The sequence below is a fragment of the Hemiscyllium ocellatum genome, chromosome 28 (genome assembly GCF_020745735.1).
Source record: "Hemiscyllium ocellatum isolate sHemOce1 chromosome 28, sHemOce1.pat.X.cur, whole genome shotgun sequence".
Lineage (NCBI taxonomy): Eukaryota > Metazoa > Chordata > Chondrichthyes > Orectolobiformes > Hemiscylliidae > Hemiscyllium > Hemiscyllium ocellatum.
The window spans coordinates 52,767,897-52,793,045 of NC_083428.1; the positions used below are offsets into that span (position 1 = coordinate 52,767,897).

Consider the following 25,149-nt stretch of genomic DNA (forward strand, 5'->3'; position numbering starts at 1 on the left):
AGGCATGGGGTGGCAGGGATATGGATCATGTACAGGCAGATGGAATTAGTTTGGAATGGCATCATGATCCACACAGACACGGTGGGCCGATTATTCCGGTGCTGTAACTGTTACGTTTTCCAAAGGGAAGAATGTCTTTTGAAGAAGTAACAAAGGATTGATGAGGGCAGAGCGATGGACATGATCTACGTGGACTTCAGTAAGGTGTTCCGCAAGGCTCCTCAGGGGAGACTGGTTAGCAAGGTTAGGTCTCATGGAATACAGAGGAAACCAGCCATGTGGATACAGAACTGACTCAAAGGTAGAAGACAGAGTGGTGGAGGGCTGCTTTGCAGACTTGAGGCCTGTGACCAGTGGAGTGTCACAACGATCGCTGCTTGATCCACTACTTTTCGTCATTTATATAAATGACTGGAATGCTAACATAGGAGGTATGGTTAGTAAGTTTGCAGATCACACCAACATTGGAGGTGTAATAGACAGTGAAGAAGATTACCTCAGAGTACAATGGGAACTTGATCAGATGGGCGAATGAGCTGAGGAGTGGCAGATGGAGTTTAATTTAGAAAAATGTGAGGTGCTGCAGTAGGGACTTATCCACTTTATGATAAGGTCCTTGGGAGCATTGCTGAACAAAGACACCTGGAGTGCAGATTCATAGCTTCTTGAAAGTGGAGTCGCAGGTAGATAGAATAGTGAAGGCAGCATTTGGTATGATTTCCTTTATTGGTCAAAGCATTGAGTACAGGAGTTAGGAGATCATATTGCGGCTGCACGGGACATTGCTTAGGCCACTGTTGGAATAATCCATACAATTCTGGTTGCCTTCCTATCAAAACAATATTGTGAAACTTGAAAGGGGTCAGAAAAGAATTTCAAGGATGTTGCCAGGACTGGAGGATTTGAGCTACCAGGAGAAGTTGAATAGGCTGTGTTACCTGGAGCGTCAGAGGCTTGCAAAATTGAGATTTGCAAAATCATGAGAGGCATGGATAGGGGAAATACACAAGTTCAGATGGTTGGCATAGTCTCATGGGCCGAATGGCCTGCTTCCACACTGTAGGGATTTGGTCACTGAGTATAGGAATTAGCTACAGTTGTGACTGTACTGGGCATTGGTGAGGCCAGCTTTAGAATACTACATTCAATTCTAATCTCCCTGATTTTGGAGAAAAATGTTACAACAATAGGACTCAACCTCAATGACAAGTTCCTGGGAAGTGTACCAGAACAAAAACACTGTGCAGAATGGGTTGATAATTCCTTGAAAGTGGGGTTGAAGGTAGACAGGTCGGTGAAGGTGGTGTTTGGTATGCTAGCTGTTATTGGGCAGTGCATTGAGTATAGGAGTTGGGAGATCATGGTTCGGTTGGACAGTATATTAGCTCGGCCACTTTTGGAATCCCCAGACTGCTTTCCATTCTGGTCTCCCTGCTACAGGAAAGATGTTGGGAAACCTGAACAAGTTGATCAAAGATTTACAAGGGTGTTCCCAGTATTGGAACATTTGAACCATAGGGAGGGGCTGAGACTATTTTCCCTGGAGCAGGAGATGCAGTGGGATGGCTTTATACAACTTTATATAGTTGTGAGGAGCAACAACATGGTGACTAGTCAGTTTCTTTATTCCCAGGATAGGGGAGTCCAAAAGCAGAGGGCATAGGTTTAAAGTGAGAGGGGAAAGACTTCAAGGGGACCGTAGGGACAACTTGCTTGCTACATGCATAAATGAGCTGGTTGGCATGGACGATTAGGACAGAGGGTTTGTTTCCATTCTGTACATCTCTGTGACTCTGTTTTACAAAACTTGAGGAGAGTTTCAGATAATATCTGCAAGGCTATTGTTAGGACTGTGGAGTTAAAGGGAAAGGCTGAATAAGCTGGGGCTTTTTCCCCAGAGCGTCAGAGACTGACGGGTTACCTTACGGAGAAGCACAGACAGGGTGAATAGCCAAGGTCTTTGTTTCCACCCAGTGTCGGGGAGTTCAAAACTACAGGGCGTTGGGTTTTAGGTGAGAGGGGAAATGTTTCAAATGGACCTGAGGGCCAAACGGTTCACTCAGAGGTTGGTGAGCGTATGGAATGAGATGCTATAGGAATGATGAACGCAGGTCAAATTAAATTTAAAAGGTGTCTGGAGGGGTACATGAATAGAAAGTGTTCATGTGTGATATAGGCCAACTCTCCCAAATGGAGCTGGATCAGGTTAGGATATCTGGTCGACATGGACGAGTTGGACTGAAGGGCCTGTTTCCGTGCTGGATAACTCTCTGACTCGAAGTGCCTCAGCAAAATGGTGGAAATCCACAATAAAAACAAAAAGTGCTGGAGATCCTCAGCGGGTCAGGCAGCATCTGAAATGGTGACAGATGCAGGAAACATTGCAGCCTGGAAGTAGTGTTGAGATGATCACACCAAGCACTACAATATCGATTACACGCTGAGTGCCAGAACGTGGGACCAGAATAAATAGGTGCTGGATGACCAGCATGAATACAATGGGGATGGAAAGCAGACGTTCTGGGTCAGGACTATTCATCAGGACTGACAAAGAGTCCCGACCCAAAACATCAACTTTCCTGCTCCTCTGATACTGCCTGACCTGCTGCACTTCCCCAGGTCCACATTGTATAGACTCTGACTTCCAGCAATGCCCACATCTTATCCATCCTGGTCATTGTGTTCAGGTCAGGCAGCATCAGTAGTGCTTGGTGTGATCATCTCAACACTTCTTCAAGTGCACTATCTACCTGCACCTCTACTTTCGAGGAATTATGAACCTGCACTGCAAGGTCTCTTTGTTCAGCAACACTCCCCAGGACCTGACCATTATGTGTATCAGTCCTGCTAAGCTTTGCTTTTCCAAAATGCAGCACCTCACATTTATCTAAATTAAACTCCATCTGCCACTCCTCAGCCCATTTGCCCATCTGATCAAGATCCCATTGTAATCCGAGGTAACATACTCCATTGTCTGCTATGCATTCAATTTTAGTTTCAAATGCTAACTTACTAACTATATCTCATATGTTCACATCCAAATCATTGATATAAATGACAAAAAGCAGAGGGCCCAGCACCGATCCTTGTGGCACTACACTGATCACAGGCCTCCAGTCCAAAAAACAATCTACCTCCACCACCCTCTATCTTCTAACTTTGAGCCAGTTCTGTATCCAAATGGCTAGTTCTCCCGGTATTCTGTGAGATCTCATCTTGCTAACCAGTCTCCCATGGGGAACCTTACCAAACGCCTTACTGAAGTCCATAGAGATCACATCTACCACTCTGCCCTCATCAATCCTCTGTGTTAATTCTTCAAAAACAGCTCAATCAAGTACGAGACACATGATTTCCCACACACAAAGCCATGCCGACTATCCCTAATCATAGAACATAGACAAGTACAGCACAGAACAGGCCCTTACGTCCACGATGTTATACCGAGATTTAATCCTAATGTAAAACATAGTAACTTAACCTACGCACCCCTCAACTCACTGCTATCTATGTGCATGTCTTGTCCCCAATGACTTCGCTTCCACCACCACCACTGGTAACGCATTCCAAGCATTCACAACTCTGTGTAAAAAACCTACTTCGGACGCGTCCTTTATACCTTCCTCCTAATATCTTCATAGTATGACTTCTCAAACAAGTTAATCCTGCCCTGGGGAAAAGTCTCTGTACACCTCTCAGGTCTCCTGTCTTCCTCTTTTTCTCCAGAGAGAAAAGTTCCAGCTTATTCAAATTTTTTTCAGACAGGGAACCCTCCAGTCCAGGACGCATGCTAGTAAACCTTGTTTGCACCCTCTCCAAAGCCTCTGTACATTTCCTATAGTATTGAGACCAGGACTGGACACAAAATTCCAAGTGTGGTCTCACCTGGGACTTGTAGAGCTGTAGCAAAACCTCACGGCTCTTAAACTCTATCCCCCTGTTAATGAAAGCCAAAAAAAATTTGCTTTGTTAACAACCCTATCCACTTGGTTGGCAACTTTGAGGGATTTATGTACTTGCACACCCAGATCCCTCTGTTCCTCCACACTGCCAAGAATCCTGTCTTTAATCCTATACTCAGCATTCAAGTTCGCATTTATCCAGCCATTTCTCAGCCCAGCTCTGCATCCTGTCTATGTTACGCTGCAGCCTGCAGTAGCCCTCTATATTATCGGCGACACTTCCAATCTTTGTGTCATCGGCAAATTTACTAAGCTAACCATCAACCTCCTCATCCAAGTCATTTATAAATCCTACAGAGACCCAAGAACAGAGCTCTGCGGGACCCCACTCAACACTGTCCTCCAGACAGAATACTTTCCATCTACAACCACTCTCTGCCTTCTGTCAGCCAGCCAATTCTGAATCCGGATAGCCAAATCTCCCTGTGTCCCATACTTCCTGACTTTATGGATGAGCCTACCATGGGGAACCCTAACAAATGCCTTGCTGAAATCCATTTATAACACATCCACTGCTCTGCAGTCGTCGACCTGTCTTGACACCTCCTCAAAGAACTCAATAATCACACTATGCTTTGACAAATTGTCATAAATTCTATCCCTCAGAATTATTTCCACAACTTTGCTGACAACAGATGTAAGACTGACTGGTCTGTAATTGCCACCAATTTCCCTATTTCCCTTCTTGAAAAGAGGAACAACATTCGCCTCCTTCTAATTCTCCGGTACGACTCCGGTAAGCCAGCGGCTTAGCAACCTCCTTTCTCGCTTCCTGGAGCAGCCGAGGATAAATCTGGTCTGGCCATGGGGACTTATCAATCTTAATGTTTTCCAAAATTTCCAGCACAATTTCATCAATCTTGATCTGTCCTTGCTTTTCTAAATACATGTAAATCCTGGCCCTCAGGGTTCCCTCCAACAACTTGTCTAGCACCGACGTCAGGGTCACGCGTCTGTAGTTCCCGGGCTTGTCCAAACCGCCTTCCTTAAACAGTAGCACCACATTAACCAACCCCAGTCTCCTGGCTCCTCAGCTGTGACTATCAATAATACAAAAATCTCAGCAAGGGGCGAGCAATCACTTCCCTAGCTTCCTACAGAATTTTAGGGTACACCTGATCAGATCCTGGGGATTTATCCACCTTTATGCGTTTCAAGGTATCCAGTACCACCTTCTGTGTAATATGGACATTTGTCAAGATGTCACCATCTATTTCCCGACATTCCATAACTCCCATGTCCTTCTCCACAGTAAACAATGATGCCAAATACTCGTTTTGTCTCTCTCCCTCCAACCCCATCCTTAACCCCATTCGCCAAAGCTGTATCCTGTCCCCTTTTTGCCCTCCTGATTTCCCTCTTCAGTACACTCCTACTGCCTTTATACTCGAAGGATGTTTTGGATTGGAATAAATGCAAAATATTACATCTTGATTTTAAAAAAAAGCAGGATTTACACTCATTAAAAGTCAGGCCATGAGAAGTGATATAGAACAAAGAGACCTCGGTGTTCAGATTTTTGAAGTATGTGTCACATGTAGACAGGTTTGTTAAAAAGGTGTTTAGCACATTTATCTTCATTGCTCAGACCTCAGAGTATAGGAGTTGGGACGGGATGTTGAGGTTGTACAGGATGTTGGGGAGGCCTCTTCTGGAATACTGTGCCCAGTTCTGGTTGTACTGTCATGGGAATGATATTATTAAACTGGAGAGGGTTCAGAACAGTTTTACCATTTGGTTAATGGGAATGGATGGTTTGAATTTTAAGCAGAGTCTGGATAGGCTGGGACTTCTTTCACTGGAGCGTAGGAGGCTGAGGGGTGACCTTATTAGAGATTTAGAAAATGCTGAAGACTATCAGTAATGTGAACAGCAGGTGCCCTTTCCAGGAGGGGGTGCGATTCAAGACTGGGTACATACATTTTAAAGTGAGAGGAGGAAAGCTTTAAAACGACGTTTGGGATTTTATTTTTTTGTTTTTGCATAGAGAGTGGTTCACGTGTGGAATATACTTGCAGAGGATGTGGAAGCTGTGAATACAATTACAATTTCAGGGTGGCACAGTGGCTCAATGGCTAGCAGGGCTGCCTCACAGCACCAGGGACACAGGTTCAATTCCTGCATTGGGTGGCTGTCCATGTGGAGTTTGGATATTCCTCCCCATGTCAGCGTGTGTTCCTCCAGGTGCTCCCATTTCTTCCCACAAACCACAGATATACAAGGTAGGTGAACTGGCCGTGCTAAATTGCCCATCGTGTTCAGGAATGATTGGGTTTAGTGAATTAGTCAGGGGTAAATGTAGAGTAAAAAGGGTAGGGGAATGGGATTCTAAAGAGGAAAAAACATTTGGACCCGTATATCGATCGGGAATGCTAGGATGGATTTGGACCAAGTGGAGGCAAATGCGATTAGTTCAGATCAAAATTATGGTCAACACGGACTGGTTGGACCACAGGGTCTGTGTCAGTGCTGTATAACTTTATGACTCTAACGCTCCTACCTCTGCAAATTCCTGTGTGCTCGGAACTCTCCCTGTCAATGCCACCTCATCCAGCCTTACAACTCTTCCATATCTCAATAATTCCTCTCCAGCCTCAAACCCCAAAAATTTCTATCATAAATATCTATCTTTGTAACATCCTCCATCCTCAGAATACTTTCCAACTTTCATGCCCTCCAGCTTCATTATCCTCCCTATCTCTAATCCCCTCCCCTCTCTGAAAACTTTGCGATATGTGCCTTTCTTTATTTCCAGCCTCCAGGACACCCAATTTTTATTTCTCACTTGATGATGGCCCTTTCTGATTCCTGAGCTGAGCTTCTGAATTTCATCTTAAAACTCTCCGTCTCACTTACCTCCCAAAAACATCGACCAACCATGTGTCATCTATTCTAGTATCACCTTTTCTGAGCTGATGTCCAATGGAGCCTGTCATATTCCTGTCATAAACATCTCAGCTGTATACAGAACAGAAAGAGACTCCGGTGATCCATCTGTGAGAAAGGAAACTACCATCGAACTATCCTGATCTATTTTCCAGTACTTGTGGAAAAGTCTCCTCTATCATGGCATCACAAGTGCACACTAAATACATCATAAATGTTTTCGGGATTTGTGTCTCCCACCCTTACAGACAGTGAGGTTTAGTGCAACTGTTGTTCTATAATGACATTACCCACAGGAACACAGAGCAGCTGGGTCTGTGCAAACCAGAGATCGCCCACACATTGGGAAGGATGGCAGGGTCCCTGTGAGGGGGCACAGGAGATTTACCAGGATGGTTCAAGGCATGGGGGATTTTAGTTGCAGGAACATGGGTGTTAATGGTACAGATCAAGAATATCCATCTACAATAGATGGACTCTCCTTACTAACCTCTCCCCTTGCCTGGGCTGGGTAACCTTCAGGTTAAACCCACCACCAGACATTTCTCCCTAATGAGAGAGCAGCCCTATGGTCTGGGAGGACAATGCTGCCTTTCCCTTTTACACAGTGATTCCACTGTACCCCGGGGGTGGGGAGAGGGAATGCTGAAGGTGGGGGATGGGACACCACTCAGGCACAGTGCTTTGTCCTGGAGGATGTTCACTTTCTTTAATATTGTTGGGGGCTGCACTGATGCAGGCAAGTGGAGAATGTTCCAACACAATCCTGATGTGTACCTTATAGAGAGCAAACAGACATTGGGGAATCAGGGGTTTGGGGAAACTGAGGTTGTTCTCCTTGTAGCAGAGGAAATTGTGGCTGCCCTGTGACAGAGGGGTTCACAGAAATTATACATTAGAATAATCAAGCTTACACTCATCAGCTCATCATAAACTGTTGACAAGACATATATGAAAGACTTGGGGGAGATCTATTGACAGGATGGTTTGATTGAAAGGAGAACTTTTATGCATCAAATAGGAATGAGCTGAAACACAATACTCACAACTAAATGCACATATCCAGGTCCTGATGAATTGAGTAATTCTGTCAGAGTTTGGTGTTACAAATACTGAGGTTACCATCTGAATGTCCACCTGTAATACAAGTTTATAAAATCCGTCACTGTCAGATCAGGTTAGAAACTCGCACCATCCCCTCCTCCTGGCCCAGGATGACTGGACACATTACCCCTTGTGGAGGTCAGCAGTCAGTTCAGGGGGAAATGTATGTGGGTTTCTATCAGTTTCCATCTTGGGACTTCATGTGACTGAACAGGGCAGATCTTTGACACATGGGAGAGAATGTTCCAAGTGTTAGTGAGATGTGGAGAGCAGGATTTGCTGCTTCTTCTTTCCTTCTGTGCTGCCGCTGTGCCTCATCAATAAGACATGGCGGGGGGGGGGGGGGCGTGAAAGGCTCATGCAGCTTCAGGGGCAAGTTGTCACCATTCTGACCAAATAGGCAGTAAGCTCCTCCCAGTCATTCCATAGAGTATCCCTTAAAAGACAGCAACTATGTATGCTTCCCACTGTTCAGTGTTCCCAGGAAAAGTTTAGAAGAATGATGGGGAAAATCTCCTAGGAAAGGCATAACAGTAAAGTTCCAAAAGGATTATAAACAGTTTACACAGAGGGATTCATTGGAGAAGTGGGCAACAAGTTGGCAAATGGAGTATCACTTGGGAAAATGTGAAGTTGTTCATTTTGGAGGAGATAATAAAAAGAACAGAGGACTATTTAATTGGGGAAACTGTAGAAAGCTGCACCACAAAGGGAGCAAGAGGTAAATGTGCAGGAAACAAAGCAAGCTAGCACAAAGCTACACCAGGTCATCAGGAAGGGGAATGGAATATTGCTCCTGATTTCAAGGGATTTGCAGTATAAGAGTTTAAAGTATATACCTGAGAGCAACTTTATACAGTGTGAGTGAGACCACATCTGGAGTAATGAGAGAAGTTTTGGTCCCTTTATTTAAGGTAATACATCACTTCATCGGAGGCATTCAGAGAAGGTTGACTGGGATGATCCTTGGTTTGAAGGGATTCTCTTTGAAGAAAAGGCTGAAGAAGTCGGGACTCTACTCACTCGATTTGGGAAGAATGAGAAGTGAACTCTTTCAAACATATAGGCTTCCTACGGGCGAGGGGGAGACAAGCAAAATTTTACAGATTGGAATTCCTGGTGCTTGTGATTGTGTAGATGTCTGAGCAGAAGGTCACCTTGGGGTCAGAATAGCAGAGCAATATTGTGAAGAGTGTAGTTTTGCCTCAGTTCCCAGTGAGAGAGGGGGGCTCTGCAGTAAGGGAAAGGAATTTGTAATAGCAACTGAAGGCAATGGGTTGAACCATTGCAATGTTTCATTGGAGGAAATTGCAGCTAATCGAGTAGTGGGAGTGTGGCAAACAGTTTGATAACAGAATAACAGTGGAGCAATGGAGAGGGATGATGGGGAGGTAGAGCTGGACATGGTCAGTGTACATGTGAAACCTAACAGTGGTTTTGGACGATGTCACCTCCTGGCAGTATGTAGGTGAGAAACTGAAGGGACCAAGGATAGATCTTTGAGTTACACCAAATACAAGGAATTCAGAAAGGAAAGGGAGAGTGGAGATGGAGAAGGATTTTCCAACAACCTTGAAGTAAAATATTAGTTAGTAGCAGAATGGGTGAGCAGGACATAACCAGAAAAGACAGACAGAACAAGGAACAATATCTGTGAATTGGTGAGGGGGAGTGATGATGATGAGGAGGAGGAGCCTGACTCTACATTCTATTTCTCCATTCGTGAGATTACCCAACCCCACCCTAGTCTCAGCTCATTTACTGAAATACTTGTCCATCCCTGTGTTATCTCCAGACTTCATTATCCAAACACACTCCTGGCCAGCCTCCCACATTCAACTTACATATAATCTCAAGAATATCTTAAACTCTACTGCCCAAGTGTTTGCTTGCTCTATAACTTGTTGATCCAACAAAAGGCTCCCGTTTACAAGCAACTTCAAATTCTCACTCAATGTAATTCCTGGCTGTGAACATCCCTGTCTCCCTGCACCACACAACCTGTGAGATCTCGACAACTCATTTTCTTTCAGACTCCCAACGATGTGTTTATTCATTGCTTCACCGGATTGGCTGTTTCTACTGTTGCCAAGGCAACACGGTCTGGAATTCCTATCCTAACCCTTTCATATCTGTTTTTCTCCTTTAAGGTATTCCTGAAAACCTGCTTATTTGGCAATTCTTTTGATCACCTGACCTAATATACCCATCTGTTGCCTAATGTCAGAAATTATCAATAGTATTTGTGAAATTATAAAAATGATAAAAATACGAACTGTTGTTGATTTGCACATACATTTTCAACTTTTCTCTGTCGCTGAGTGAATAATCTGTAACATCTCTTACCCAACCACATTGTGGGAGCACCTTCACCACACAAACTGCAGCTGTACAAGGAAGTCAAACATCACCCTCTCCACAGGCAATGGGGCTTTGGCATTAATCACTGGGATCTGTGGAAGGAGAAACACAGTTGATATTTCAGGGAGTGCTAAATGCATTACAGGGAATGAAAATGTTGCAGAATTTGATGGTCAGAAATGGAAGGAAAATGCATTCTTTTGTTGTAAAAAGGAATTATTCACTGGCAAAGTGATTGTGGAAAATTCAGTCCGTTTAGAGAGCAGCACGTTGTCAGGGGTTGGGCAGCAGAGGAAAATTAACTTACAAAAGGTCTGTGAAAGGAACAGTAAAACACTGAACAACCAAAACACCCTGTTTCCCAACACTTTAACTCCCCTTCCCGCTCCACCAAGGACATGCAGGTCCTGGGCCACCTCCACCGCCAAATCCCAGGCATCTGATGCCTGGAGGAAGAATGCCTCATCTTCTGTGTTCGGATCCTCCAACCACATGGGATCAATGTGGATTTCACCAGTTTCCTCATTTCCACTCCCCCCCACCTTATCCCAGATCCAGCCTTCCAACTCGGCACCACCTTCTTGTCCATCTTCCTTCCCACCGATTGGCTGCTGCTTGACCGGCTGTGCTTTTCCAGCATCACACTCTGACATTGAAAACACCCTGACTCTGACACTCTGTAAAACCTGCCCTATCACTCCCTGCCAGGCAAAGCTGTGCATGTGTCCCCCTGCAGCTTGCCCCTCACAAAGTTGGCTGCCACACTCATGTCCCATGAATCACTGCCCCCAATAAAGGTGGCGGCGCTCACTCGCACCATTCACCATTTGAAGCATTTTCCCGTTTGCCACAAACACGGTCCTGGGATTTTCAAATTTGTGTTTTCTGATGTGCACTAAGTTCTGTAAAATGTCTCAGCACGTTCCATTAAAATTTCCTTCCCTTCCTGGTCAATATGTCTTTCCTTAACCCTGCCCTGCACCTTCACACATTCCCAATGCCTTGGTCACAACACACACTGTGCTGCCAGTGAAGCTGATCACGTGGTTGCTTATAGCCACGCCCCTCATTCACTCCGATTGGTTGGAGGACCGACAGGCACTGCCTGGTCTTCCAGTCCCATCCCCATCTTCTTATAAGAGGTATCAGAGTGAGGGTTCATTCCTGTTTCTCCTGATGTCAGACATTAACAACAACTACCTGCATTGTATGGAGCCTTTCACACTGACAATTCTCCTAAAGTGTTTCACGAATGCTGGAAACATTGATTAAAGAGAAAAACTTTAAGATACATATTTAAGGAGGACAGAGGGGATTAGGAAAGATATTCAAGAGGTTTTTTAAAGATTAGATTACTTACAGTGTGGAAACAGGCCCTTTGGCCCAACAAGCCCACACCAACCCTCTAAGAGCAACCCACTCATACCCAATCCCCTACATCTAACACTACGGGCAATTTAGCATGGCCAATTCACCTAATCTGCACACTTTTGGACTGTGGGAGGAAACCGGAGCACCCGGATGAAACCCACACAGACACGGGGAGAATGTGCAAACTCCACACAGACAGTTACCTGAAGTGGGAATTGAACGCGGGTCTCTGGCGCTGTGATGTAACAGTGCTAACCACTGTGCCGCCCATCTGCAGCTCCAATCGTGGAGTGATGTATGTGGGGAACAGCTTACAACGGAGACAGTTAGTGGTTAACCATTGCTTAACAACCCCATGTCCTAGCCCCCTACCCCACACACTAGGCCTTGGTCTCACAGCCTGTCATTACACACGACCTATGGTTAGCCACTAATAGTCTCCATTAACAGCTAGTCACCCTCCCCCAGCCAGATCGTTATCTACTCCTTTATCCAACCGTTCTTCTCGCTCTATCCCTACCTATCCTTTACTCCTTACATCCTCCCCTAAACCCTACCTTCTGCATATAAACCAACATTTGTTCTCACAGTAACATCAGCTGTGAGGATGGGACACCGGATCTGAAACGTTAACTCTGATTTCTCGTCACAGATGCTGCCAGACCTGCTGAGCTTCTCCAGAACCTCCTGGTTGTTGTTTCTGATTTACAGCATCTGCAGTTCTTTTGGTTTTAATTTACCGGGAGTTTGTAATTCAGGTCCAACAGCCTCTGTCCCAGTCTCTGCTGTCTCTCCCACCCCCACCCAGTGACACTGCACCTGCACAGCTCATGGACAGGTGTCGTCTTGCTGGCCACACCCCTCATTCACTCCCATTGGCTGCAGGACCACACAGACTCTCCTCCCATTGGTCTGGAGCTGCCGTCAATCAAGCCATCCCCCATTGTGAGGTGAGTGGTGGGCTCCTCGCTCTCTCTGCCTTGGGATGAGCTTCATACTTCACAGTGAATGGGGCAGTATCACAGAGCACAGGGGTTGGGGGGGCTATTCAGCTCATTGAGGCTGTGTGCTCTCCCTCTGGAGATGCTGCAAATCCGTCCCAACTCCCCTCGCATTTACCCACAGACTCCCAATCTTTCCGTAAAAAGTAAAATTGCAAATCTGTTTGAGAACACCTGCTGAATCTGTGTCCACCCGCTGTTCAGACTGTTCCAGATGCTCAGAATGTACTCAGTAAAATATAGGTCACATATTCACATTATTTTCCATTTAACTTAAAGTAGTTACTCATATTGTGACATTGTTAACAATTCCCCTCTCTCTGCAAATTAAAATATCCTAGAAACAAATTTGCACCTGGTCGAAATCACTGCTTAACCTTCTCAGATCCAAGAATTATCTGTGCTGAGATGTACAGCTCAGAAACAATGGACCAATTCGCCCATGCCAACTAGGAATCCTAAACTAACGGAGTCCCACTTGCCAGCTATTGGTCTGAATTCCTCAAAACCCTTCCTAATCACGTACCCAATCGGATGCCTTTTAAATGTTGTAATTGTATCAGTCTCCACTACTTCATCTGGCAGCTCATTCCATCCACACACCACACTCAGCTTGAAAACGTTGCCCCTTTGATCCCTTTTAAATCTTTGCCCTCTCAACTTAAACCCACGTGGTCTTGTTTTGGACTCACCTAACCTGGGGGAAAAAAAAGACCCCAGCTGTTCACCATATCCACGCCCCTCGTGATTTTATAAATCTCCCAAACGTCACCTCTCCGTCTTTGATTCTCAAGGGAATTTAACCCCAGCCTATTTAGCCTCTCCGTGTAGCCCAAATCCTCCAACTGTAGCAAATCTTTGTAAATCTTGTCTGAACCATTTCAAGTTTCACAACATCCTTCTCAGAACAGGAACTTTCGAACTGAAAATGGAATTCCTGAAATGGCTTTATCATAGAACAAGGAACATAGAAAAATACAGCGCAGTACAGGCCCTTTGTCCCTCGATGTTGCGCCGACCCAAGCCCACCTAACCTATACGAACCCACTATCCTCCACTATCCAATGCCCGTTTAAATGCCCATAAAAAGGGAGAGTCCACCACTGCTACTGGCAGGGCATTCCATGAACTCACGACTCGCTGAGTAAAGAATCTACCCCTAACATCTGTCCTATACCTACCTCCCCTTAATTTAAAGCTATGCCCCCTCGTAATAGCTGACTCCATACGTGGAAAAAGGTTCTCATTGTCAAATGTCCTATCCAGCCACAATATAACGTCCCAGCTTCTGTATTCAATGCATTGACCAATAAATATAAGCAAACCAAACACCACCTTCACTACCTGCCGACCTGCGACTCTACATTCAAGGAACAATGTACCTCTTTTTTCAGCAACACTCCCCAGGAACTTACCATTAAATGCATTAAGTCCTGTCCTGATTTGCCTTACCAAAATGCAGCAGCTCACATTTGTCTAAATTGAACTCCATCTGCCATTCCTCACTCGAATGGCCCATCTGATCAAGATCCTGTTGTATTCTAAACTAACCTTCTTCACTGTCCACTGCACCTACAATTTTGTATTTTCTGTAAACCTACCTCATATATTCACATCGAAGTCATTTATTTAAGGACCCAATATCCATTCCTGCAGCACACTGCTATTCAGAGACTTCCAGTCCACAAAGCAACCCTTCATCACCACCCACTGTCTCCTACCTTCAAGCCTGTTTTGTATCCAAATAGATAGTTCTCCCTGCATTCCATGTTATCTAACCTTGCTAACCAGTCTGCTCTGTGGAACCTTGTTCAATGCCCATATAGACAATGTCCACAGTCTGTCTTCATCAATCTTCCTAGCACTTCTTCAAAAAAAAACTCAATCAGGTTAGAGCGACAATTTCCCACGCACAAAGCCATGCTGACTCTCTAATCATTCCTTGTCTTTCCAAATACATGTAAATCCTGTCCCTCAGAATCCCTTCCAACAACTTGCCTGCCACTGACTTCAGGCTCACTGTTCTCGTGTTCCTTGGCCTTTTGTTACCACCTTTTTAAAAAAAAGAATGGCACCCGTCTTCCAGCACCTCACCTGTCACGGACGATAATACCAATATGTCAGGGAGGGGCCCAGCAATCACTTCCCGAGCTTCCCACAAATTTCTGGAATACACCTGATCAGGTCCCAAGGCTTTATCCACCTTGATGCAATTTAAGACATCCTGAAACTCCTCCTCTGTAACAGACACTTTTCAAGTTCTCACTATTCATTTCTCCAAACTCTCTAGCTTCCACATCCGTCTCCAGTGAAAAAAAGACATGGAATATTAGAGGTGCGAGGTAGGAGCGAAGGACTTCTGGGAAGGTGAGTCTAACTCAGTAGCTGAGAGAGTAGCTCAGACTGAGCTGTCTCAGTCCTCAAGGACATAACTGTTCAAATGGGGTTTGCAGCAGGTGGTGAGGGAACCAGCAAGAGGCAAAAAGATACTACACCTTATCGTTATGAATCTACCAGCTGCAAATGCATCTCTCCATGACAGTATCGGTAAGAGCGACCATCCCACAGTCCTTTTGGAGACAAAGCCTCGCCTTAAAGTTGAGAAAAACCTCCCTTGTGCTGAGTGGTACTATCACCGTGCTAAATGGGACAGATGTAGGAACTCAAACTGGATCTCTCTGAGGCACTGTGGGATAACAACAGCAACAGAACTGTACTCCAGCACAATCTGTAATCTCATGGGTTTGTAAATCCTGCTCTCACCCATCACAATGGACAGGAAAGGAGGGCATGCCATGAGCAGCACCAGGCATACCTAAAAATGAAGTGCCAACCTGGTGAAGCTACCAAGCAGGACTATCTGCATATCAAACAGCATCAGCAGCAAGCAACAGAGCTAAGTGATCCCACAATCAATGGAGTGGATCAGTCAGGGCTCTGCAGTTCTGCCACACCCAGTTGTGAATGGTAATGGACAATTAAACAATTCGTTGCCGGAAGCTCCACAGATATCCCCACCCTTACTGATGGAGGGGTCTCACACATCCATGCAAAAGATAAGATGACAGCATTTGCAGCAATTTTCAGCCAGATGCAAAGTGGGATGATCCATCTCAGCCTTCTCCAGTGGTTCCTAACATCACAGATGTGAGCTTTAAGCCAGTTCAATTTAGTTTGAATAATATCAACAAAATGGTTAAGTAGTGTAAAGGCTATGGGTCCTGCTAACATTCTGGCAATAATACTGATAGCTTGTGCTCCAGAACTTGCCACCCACCAAGCCACGTACCGCTCCAGCACTGGCATCTACCAACAATGTGGAACATTGCCCAGGGATGTTCAAATAAAAACACAGGGCAAATCCAATCCAGGCAATTTCCCTCCATCAGTCCAACTCGATCAGCAGTAAAGTGATGGAAGTAGTCATTAGCAGGACGACCAAGCAGCAGCTGCTCAGCAACAGCCAGCTGAGTGACACTCATTTTAGGCTCCACCAGGGCCACTCAGCTCCCGATTGTGTTACCGCCCTGATTCACAACCTGACAACCAGCTGAATCCCAGAGGTGAGGTGAGGGTGACAGCCCAGTCCCACTCCAACACCACTATTTCTAGCTGATTCTACCCTTGTCTCAGCTCATATACTCTCATCCATTGTGTGTTATCTCCAGACTTAATTATCCAAACACACTCCTAGCCAGCCTCCCAAATTCAACCTCTCTGTAATCTCAAGAAAAATTGAAAACTGTCACCCATGTGCTCACTTCTCCCAAAACATGTTGATCCATCAAAAGGCTCCTATTCATAAGCAACAACAATTTAGAAAACTCACTCTTCATATAATTCCTGGCTGTGATCATCCCTAGCTCCCTTCACCACACATCCTTTGAGACCTCGACAACCCATTTTCTTCGAGACTCCCAATGATTTGTTAATTCATTATTTCAATTGTTTGGCTGATTCTACAGTTGCTAAAGCACCATGGTCTGGAATTTGCAGACAAAACCTCACAGGTCTGCTTTCCACTTTTAAGACATCCCTCAAAACCTACTTTTTGGCAATGCTTTTGGTCACCTGACCAAATATCTCCATCTCTGGCCTCATATCTAAAGTTCTCAATAATATTTTTGTGAAATTATAAGCATGATAATAAAACTACAAACTGTTCTTGATTTGGACATTATCTTCAAATCATCACTGTTGCTGTAATGAATAATCTGTAAAGTCTCTTACCCAACCACATTGTGGGAGCACCTTCACCACACAAACTGCAGCTGTACAAGAAAGTCAAACATCACCCTCTCCCCAGGCAACAGGGCTTTGGCATTAATCACTGGGATCTGTGGAAGGAGAAACACAGTTGATGTTTCAGGGAGTGCAAAATGAATTACAGGGAATGAAAATGGTGCAGAATTTGATAGTCAGAAATGGAAGGAAAATACACTTGCTTATTGGAAAAAAGAATTCTTGACTGTCAAAAATATTCAAGATAAAAGTAATCTGATAATAGAGCAGCACATGGTCAGGGGCTGGGCCGCAGTGAAAAACTCATTTACAAAGGGTCTATAACAGTAATAATACAGTACTAAACAGACCAAAAGTACCCCCATGGTTGGAGACTGAGGAAGCTAGACATTGACAAAGTGGTCCTGAGGGAGCCCAGAGGTGAATCAGAGCAGGATTGGCTGCTGTCATCACAATGACTCTGTACCAGAGAAAGGCTGCACATGCGCCTGGCTGCACCTTGCCCCCTACAAAGATGGCGGCCCGCACGTGTCCAGTGAATCGTTGTCCCGAATAAAGATGGCGGCGCTCACTCAGCCCTGCAGCCGCTGAGGCAATTCCCCATTTACTGCAAACACGGGACTGGGACGTTCAAATTTGTGTTTTCCGACATGCACAATTTGTTTGTAAAACCTCTCCGCTCATAGCAACACAGTTTTTCTCCCGTTTCCCTGTTTATTTCTTTCCTTACCGTATCCTTTCTCTCCATAACTTCCCGAGCATTCATTACAGCGACTCTGCGTCGGGCGCGAGGGTGATCACATGGTTTACGTTAGCTCCGCCCTTCATTCACTGTGATTGGTTGGAGGATCAACCTCCTGCTCGGTCCTCCAGCTCCGCCCACCGTCCTTTCATTGGTCCGGTGCTGACATCAATCACCCGGGGTCACTGTTGGCTGGAGCATGCGCAGTGTGTCCTGCTTGTGCTGAGATGTTGGGTCATGTGATGGGAGGTAACAACAATGACTGCAGATGCTGGAACCCAGATTCTGGGTCAGTGGTGCTGGAAGAGCACAGCAGTTCATGCAGCATCCAAAGTGCAGAGAAAAAGCCCTTCATCAGGAATAAAGGCAGTGAGCCTGAAGCGTGGAGAGATAAGCGAGAGGAGGGTGGGGAGAAAGTAGCATAGAGTCCAATGGGTGAGTGGGGAAGAGGATGGAGCTGACAGGTCAGGGAGGAGAGGGTGGAGTGGATAGGTGGGAAAGAAGACAGGCAGGTAGGGCAAGTCCGGACAAGTCATGGGGACAGTGCTGAGCTGGAAGTTTGAACTAGGGTGAGGTGGGGGAAGGGGAAATGAGGAAACTGTTGAAGTCCACATTGATGCCCTGGGGTTGAAGTGTTCCGAGGTGGAAGATGAGGCGTTCTTCCTCCAGGCGTCTGGTGGTGAGGGAGCGGCGGTGAAGGAGGCCCAGGACCTCCATGTCCTCGGCAGAGTGGGAGGGGGAGTTGAAATGTTGGGCCACGGGGCGGTGTGGTTGATTGTGGGTGTCCCGGAGATGTTCCCTGAAGCGCTCTGCTAGGAGGCGCCCCCAGTCTCCCCAGTGTAGAGGAGACCACATCAGGAGCAACGGATACAATAAATGAAATTAGTGGATGTGCAGGTAAAACGTTGATGGATGTGGAAGGCTCCTTTAGGGCCTTGGATAGAGGTGAGGAGGAGGTGTGGGCACAGGTTTTACAGTTCCTGCGGTGGCAGGGGAAAGTGCCAGGATGGGAGGGTGGGTTGTATGGGGGCGTGGACCTGACCAGGTAGTCACGGAGGGAACGGTCTTTGCGGAAGGCGGGAAGGGGTGTGGAGGGAAATATATCCCTGGTGGTGGGGTCTTTTTGGAGGTGGCGGAAATGTCGGTGGATGATTTGGTTTATGCGAAGGTTTATAGGGTGGAAGGTGAGCCCCAGGGGCGTTCTGTCCTTGTTACGGTTGGAGGGGTGGGGTGTGGAGGGCGGAGGTGCGGAATGTGGACGAGATGCGTTGGAGGGCATCTTTAACCACGGGGGAAGGGAAATTGCGGTCTCTAAAGAAGGAGGCCATCTGGTGTGTTCTATTGTGGAACTGGTCCTCCTGCGTGCAGATACGTCGGAGGCGGAGGAATTGGAAAACGGAATGGCATTTTTGCAAGAGGTAGGATGGGTTGAGAGTTTACTGAGGGTAAGAATTCCCTTTGCGTGAGCTCTGCAGTAGATTTCCTTTATTCATGGAGGGAATTGCCTTCCTACTCATGACTGTATAGCTGTGACTGATGAATCAATGCCATCTGAATCAGTACATAAACACCGCATTTTCACAACATCTGAGATCTTTAGCACATTGTATTACGCTCTTCTTTGGAGACAAAAAAAAAACATGAAATGGAGCCTCAAGGAATCGGAGCAGGCATAGGCAATTCATCCCTTTCAGCTTGTTCCCCCATTCTGTCAGATCATGGCTGGGCCAACCCAGACCTCAACACCTCTTTTATGCTTGATCCGCATAGCCCTCAACTGCTCAATATTTCAAAAATCTATCTGCCCTCCTTTTAAAATAATTTGAGATAGAATCATAGATTCCCTACTGTGTGGAAACAGGCCCTTCAGCCCAACAAGCCAGAACAACCCTCCGAAGAGTAACCCAACCATTCCCCTCCCACATTTAACTTCCACTAAAGTTTGGGTGAGAAAATTCTAGCCATTCACTGAGAGAAAAAATTCTTGACTTTTTCTAAAATGAATGTTCCCTTGTGTAATGTCCCCTGGTTTGAGACTTCACTGGTGCTGGAAGATCTAGTCAACATCCACCCTATCAAGCTCCTCAGAATCTTGTTTCCATAAGATCACCCCTGCTTATCTATTCTTGATAGGTCAACCCTTTCATGCTCGAAGCAGCTAAGTGAATCTTTTTTGAATGGTCTCCAATGTTGGTTTATCCTTTATTAAATATGGGAGCTAATATTGTATACAGCACTGCAAGTGAGGACTCAGCAACAGCCAGCGTGGTTAACCAATCCTCAATCCATGCTAATACATTACCCCGATACCATGAGCTCCTCAATTGTGCAATTAACTTTTATGTAGCACCTTATCATTTGCATTTTTAAATTCCAAATAGAGAACATCATTGGATTGCCCTTTATCAGCCCTGCTTGTTATCTCCTCAATGAACTGTCGCAAATTTGTCAAATATAGTTTCTCTTTCACAAAACCCAGACTACCATGTTTAATGATAAGCTTTTCTAAATGTCCTGCTATTTCTTACTTTAATATTCGACTCTGTAGATTCTTTCAGTAGATTTGCTAAGTATGATTCCCCTCTCTTAAATCCATGCGGACTCTGTCCAATCCTGTCACTGTTCAATAAGAAACTTGACTGTACTCCAATATAGTTAGTAAATGTATACGTATGTATTTTTAAAAATTGATTACTTATAAATGCTGGACCCATGCAACATCAATGAATTTGTGACTCTGAATTTGGTTATTGTGTTTTTTACTGTTAATTCCTTTTCGTACTGTGTTATGCAGACAGCACCAAGTGATCACTCTTAATTGTGAGTAACTTTGAAAATAATATATTTTAAAAATGACATCCCAAAATGCTGCCTCATTATTGTGCAAGGAGGATTTTATTCAATAGTTTGCAGATAAAATTGAACAGCATTTTGCTGCAATTTGGCCAGACTGCAGGTTACACCAAAGTAGGAGTGCCTCACCTTTAGAGTGTTCCCAGATATCGTGCAGCTGCAGTATTTTGGTTTGCACTCAGCTATATGTTGTTCTCACTTGTTTCTTTGTGAAAGATTACAAAATTAACTTGGATGAATGAAGTTATGATTTCTTTCACCAATGTTGGGAGAAAAAAAGTCAGTATTTCAAGTGCTGATAAAGTAAAATAAACTGATAATCAGTAGAAAGGGTTTAAGATTGATAGATTCTTGTTGCCTCGAGGAATTAAGGGCTACGGGGAGAACGCTGGTAAGTGGAGTTGAAATGCCCATCAGCCATGATTGAATGGCGGAGTGGACTCGATGGGCCGAATGGCCTTACTTCCACTCCTACGTCTTATGGTCTTATGGTCTCAGATGGATATGGAACAAATGCTGGCAAATGGGACTAGATTAATTTAGGATATCTGGTCAGCATGGGCAAGTTGGACTGAAGGGTCTGATTTATGTATTGTACAACTGTGACTTCATTCTCTCAATTATTCAAGAAGTTGAATACTTCGAGGAGGAAAAGGAGAATTTATGCAGAGAATGCACTTGAAATGATGATTGAGGTATATCAAACTCACATTGTTTCATCACCTTTTCCTCTGGGTTCTTCAATGAACAAACTTGTTTTGTTCTCTGAATAACTATGTATCATGTGATTTGTTTTGCACAAAATATTTCGTTAGGATCGAGTGAACTATTAAGAAGTGTTCATGTTTAAAATTTAGGCAGCTTGATTGTGAATCTCATCTTGGCCTGAACACCACTTTCCTGCCAGCCCTCCTTAACTCTTCAACCCATTACTGATTAAAAGACTGTGTGTCTCTTATTTAAATTTACTTAATGTCCCAGAATCCACAGTGTTCTGAGATAGGGAATTCCCCAGGTTCACCATCCTCTGAGAGAAGTAATTCCTCCAACTTTCCCTTCATTGTAAACTTAGGACGACTCATTGTAGATTGAATCATCTTCTCTGCCTCTACTTGGTCAATCCCTTGACCATTTTATAGACCCTCAATGATACCACCTCTCATTCTTAGGCTGCAATGAATATGAATGTAAATAGTGGTTGTCGTTCAGCTTGTGGCATTTTGATAACTGTGGCAGAGGATGTTTGTTCAAAACTGAGCTCGACAGTTAGTGCTATAAGAAATAGTTGCCGAGATTATGTACATTAATATGTTGGCGTTTTGTATTTAGGAAGACTTACTGTTGGGAAGATTTGGTTAAGGGAATATTGCAGTCAAAGCTGTGGAAGATTAACCTCCACCCATGTGTGAGGTAGTACACTGTGGTCAAAAGAATAAAGAGACAACTTCCTCTTTGGAAATATGTCCTTAAATAGGGCAGAGGGATCTGGAGATAGCAATGAGTCACTGGCAGCAAATGGCACCAGTTTGTGAGGTTAAATAGAAAAGTGTATCATGGGTTTATTTCTGGGACGACAGAATGGAAATGTGTTCGATATGTGTAGAACCATGGACAGATCACCCTTGGAGCACTGCAAACAGTTCCGATCTTCATATTGTAATATGGATGTAGAGGCAGTAGGGAAGATAAAGAATAGTTACTGGAATTATATTCAAACTGAATTTGAATTCATCAAGTAAGATTGGACAGTCTTGTCTCATTGTAAAAGAGTGACATGGTCCAGTTACGTTTGATCGGGTAGACATGGAAAAGATGTTTCTGCTTGTGAATGACAGAATCCACTGGATCTGTGGATATAATTGTAATCACTATTAAATCTCACGGGGAATTTGCAGAGGGCGACAAAGTCTTTACCAAAAAGGGGTTTGAATGTAGAACTTACTTCATCAGGAATAATTGAAGTAAATAACAGATGAACTCAAGGAGGAGCTTGGAATACAAGAAATCGAAGAAAACCATGTTGATGGGTTTAGGTTGAGAAGGAAGCCTGTGTAAATCACAGATACTGAGAACCTGTTTTTGTGTCCTGAAACTATGCATCTGTGTTGTTCTGTGACATTTCTATAGGAGCAGCAGCGGCAGCAGTAAACAAGACAGCTCACCCTTACCATTCTTGGAGAAAAGCAGAACCTCTGGCCACACAAAAGGGAAATAGCTCTACTGAGGAGGTGGTTCAAACAGTGGCCAACGACTCAATCCGAGAGACAGTGTGCCTTCATTACCTGGTGAGAAAGGGGATTCTTTAACCAGAAATGATGTTTTGTTCTTCCAATGATCTCATGACTTAAGCAGGGAAATGTGTCTCATCAGTTAGATGATTTGAATCAATCAAATCTTTTGCTACGTTAGCACTCCTTCCCTACCCAAAGGATATGTGGGTCAAATAGGCACATGTCTTGCACTGCTTTAATTCAAGATTCCTTTATTCAGTCATGAGCTTAACCTATTCAATCCAAGTTCCTTGTGTTTCCCCTGGATCTGTGGTTGTGCACAAGGAAACTTAAACAATGTATGATCCAATATCAAAGTTGTGTTGTATCAATAATTGTAACCTCACTCTGCTCCTTGAGCAGATAGTTAATCCAAGGATTCTAGCTCAGCCCTTAACTTCAAGTTCAAGTTCTAAACCTTTCAGTTAGCAATGGAAAATAACAAAGAACAATGTCAATCATTTATTGTCTCTACAGCCTCTGCTTCTGTTGCCACTGAATACTCCCATAAGTTTGACGAGCCAATGACTAAAGATGAGATTGAAGAGAAATCCTTCCATTCCCTTCTGCCACCAGAGAGCCAACACCACTTTCATATGGGGAAGGAACGCAGCCAGCAGGATGGTTCAGATGAGGACATAGTGCGGGACCAGTCGGCTTCTCTTATGGATTAGGGTGAGTGATGTTACCAATTAGTGGGATCTCAGTGCTTGGAATAGTTGCTTCTCTCCATGTTCGAGGTACCTTGCCATGAGATTCAGATGGAGAGGACGAGGACCATATGGTGTAACAAGTGTGAGCCAACAGTTGGGCAGGGCCTGTGTTTCTGAAAAAAAAAGCGAGTACCACTCGGTCACAATGTGCCCAGAGTTTTTAAATCATGAAGGAGAATAAATACTTGACATTGTTAATCTTTGTGATCGAGTTCCCATATAGTGAAGACAAAGATTAATATTTACTGGGATTCCTTGCTCCCCCAATCAGATAAACACAAGGCAAATTTGACTGTGAAGCATGTCCCTGAATTTACACCTTTCTACTGTTCATTAAGGTAATAAGATGCAAAAGATATTTTTGCAGAGGAATTTGATTTGAACAAGAGACATTTGTGCAGATAGTAAGAGGTATTCTAATTGGAAGGATATGTTTAGTGATATCCTGCATGGATCGATGTTGGAGATCTAATTATTCGCTATTCATAATGAAAGGAAAGCCACATTCAACATTTGGGGCCACTCTGCAGATGACAGCGATTCCAAGTGTAGGTAGATGGAAGCACAGCATTAGGAAGCAATCTTGATAGATTCAGTAAATGAAAAAAAAACAACGACAGATGAGTTTGTGTCGGCAAGTGAGAGGTTGGATCAAAATCGGATATTTTGTGATTGTGAAAATAGAGAGAGTGGACTCCAAAGAAACTTGGTGGGATTGATCCAGCTGTATAGTTCACGAAAATGTCTCAAATAGGTTCAGAAAAGTGACCAAGGGGCCGGTGGAATGTTGACATTGATCTCGACAGAAGACGAGATCCCAAAGGATTAGAAGTCATGCTTCAGCAAATCCGAACCTAGTTAGACCAAGCTGTCAGGGCTGGGCACCATGGCTGAAGGAGAGTATCCCTCTGAGGGGAAGTGCAGTGTAGATTTACTGAAGTGATACTTGGATTCCAAGGTTTAACTTAAGAAGAAAGATTAAACAGATGAAGTGTTCGAGTCAGAACATTGAGGTGTGATAACGGGGAACACTTTTATACACAGAAATGGATAGTTTGATAAAGTTCCACAAACAGCGATTGATTGGAAATTATTTGCAAATTTCAAATTTGAGGTTGGTAGATTTGGAATGAAAATGCTGAAGGATTATGGGACAAAGGCAGGGATTTGTCATGATGATGAAGATGACCATGATTTGGGTGAATGTTAGAATAGGCTCAAGAAGCTAAATAGCTGCAAATGTGTTGCTGGTCAAAGCACAGCAGGCCAGGCAGCATCTCAGGAATAGAAATTCGACGTTTCGAGCATAAGCCCTTCATCAGGAATTTTTTCTCACGAAGCTAAATAGCCTCCTCGTGTTCTGATGTTGATGTAACCGTGGCTCCGTTATTCTCTGCAAGTGCAACTCCTGTTGTGTTTTGGTTATTTATCAGAACCTGGCAGCAAATTAGTGACTGGAGTCCTGAGCAGAACGTTATCAGGATGAGGGACTTCGCCGGTCTTAATGTGTTTCACAGATGATGAAATGACACAGCCAGCACTCTCCTTCTGTCTCTCCCCGACTCTCTTCAACCTCTCCTCCACTCCCACCCACCACCCCCACCCTCTCGGGCCCCCGGCACACCACTCTTACGCCCCACCCCT

General features: G+C 44.5%; 1 long non-coding RNA gene across 1 annotated transcript; it reads right to left on the reverse strand.

The window, feature by feature from the left end:
* Positions 1-6,839: 6,839 nt before the first annotated feature.
* On the reverse strand, positions 6,840-17,731 carry LOC132828936 (uncharacterized). The gene is made up of 5 exons (XR_009646184.1): positions 17,658-17,731; positions 16,916-17,022; positions 10,299-10,405; positions 7,895-7,985; positions 6,840-6,920 (listed from the first exon to the last, which is right to left on the reverse strand). It is a non-coding gene; the product is annotated as an uncharacterized LOC132828936 (long non-coding RNA).
* Positions 17,732-25,149: the final 7,418 nt, after the last annotated feature.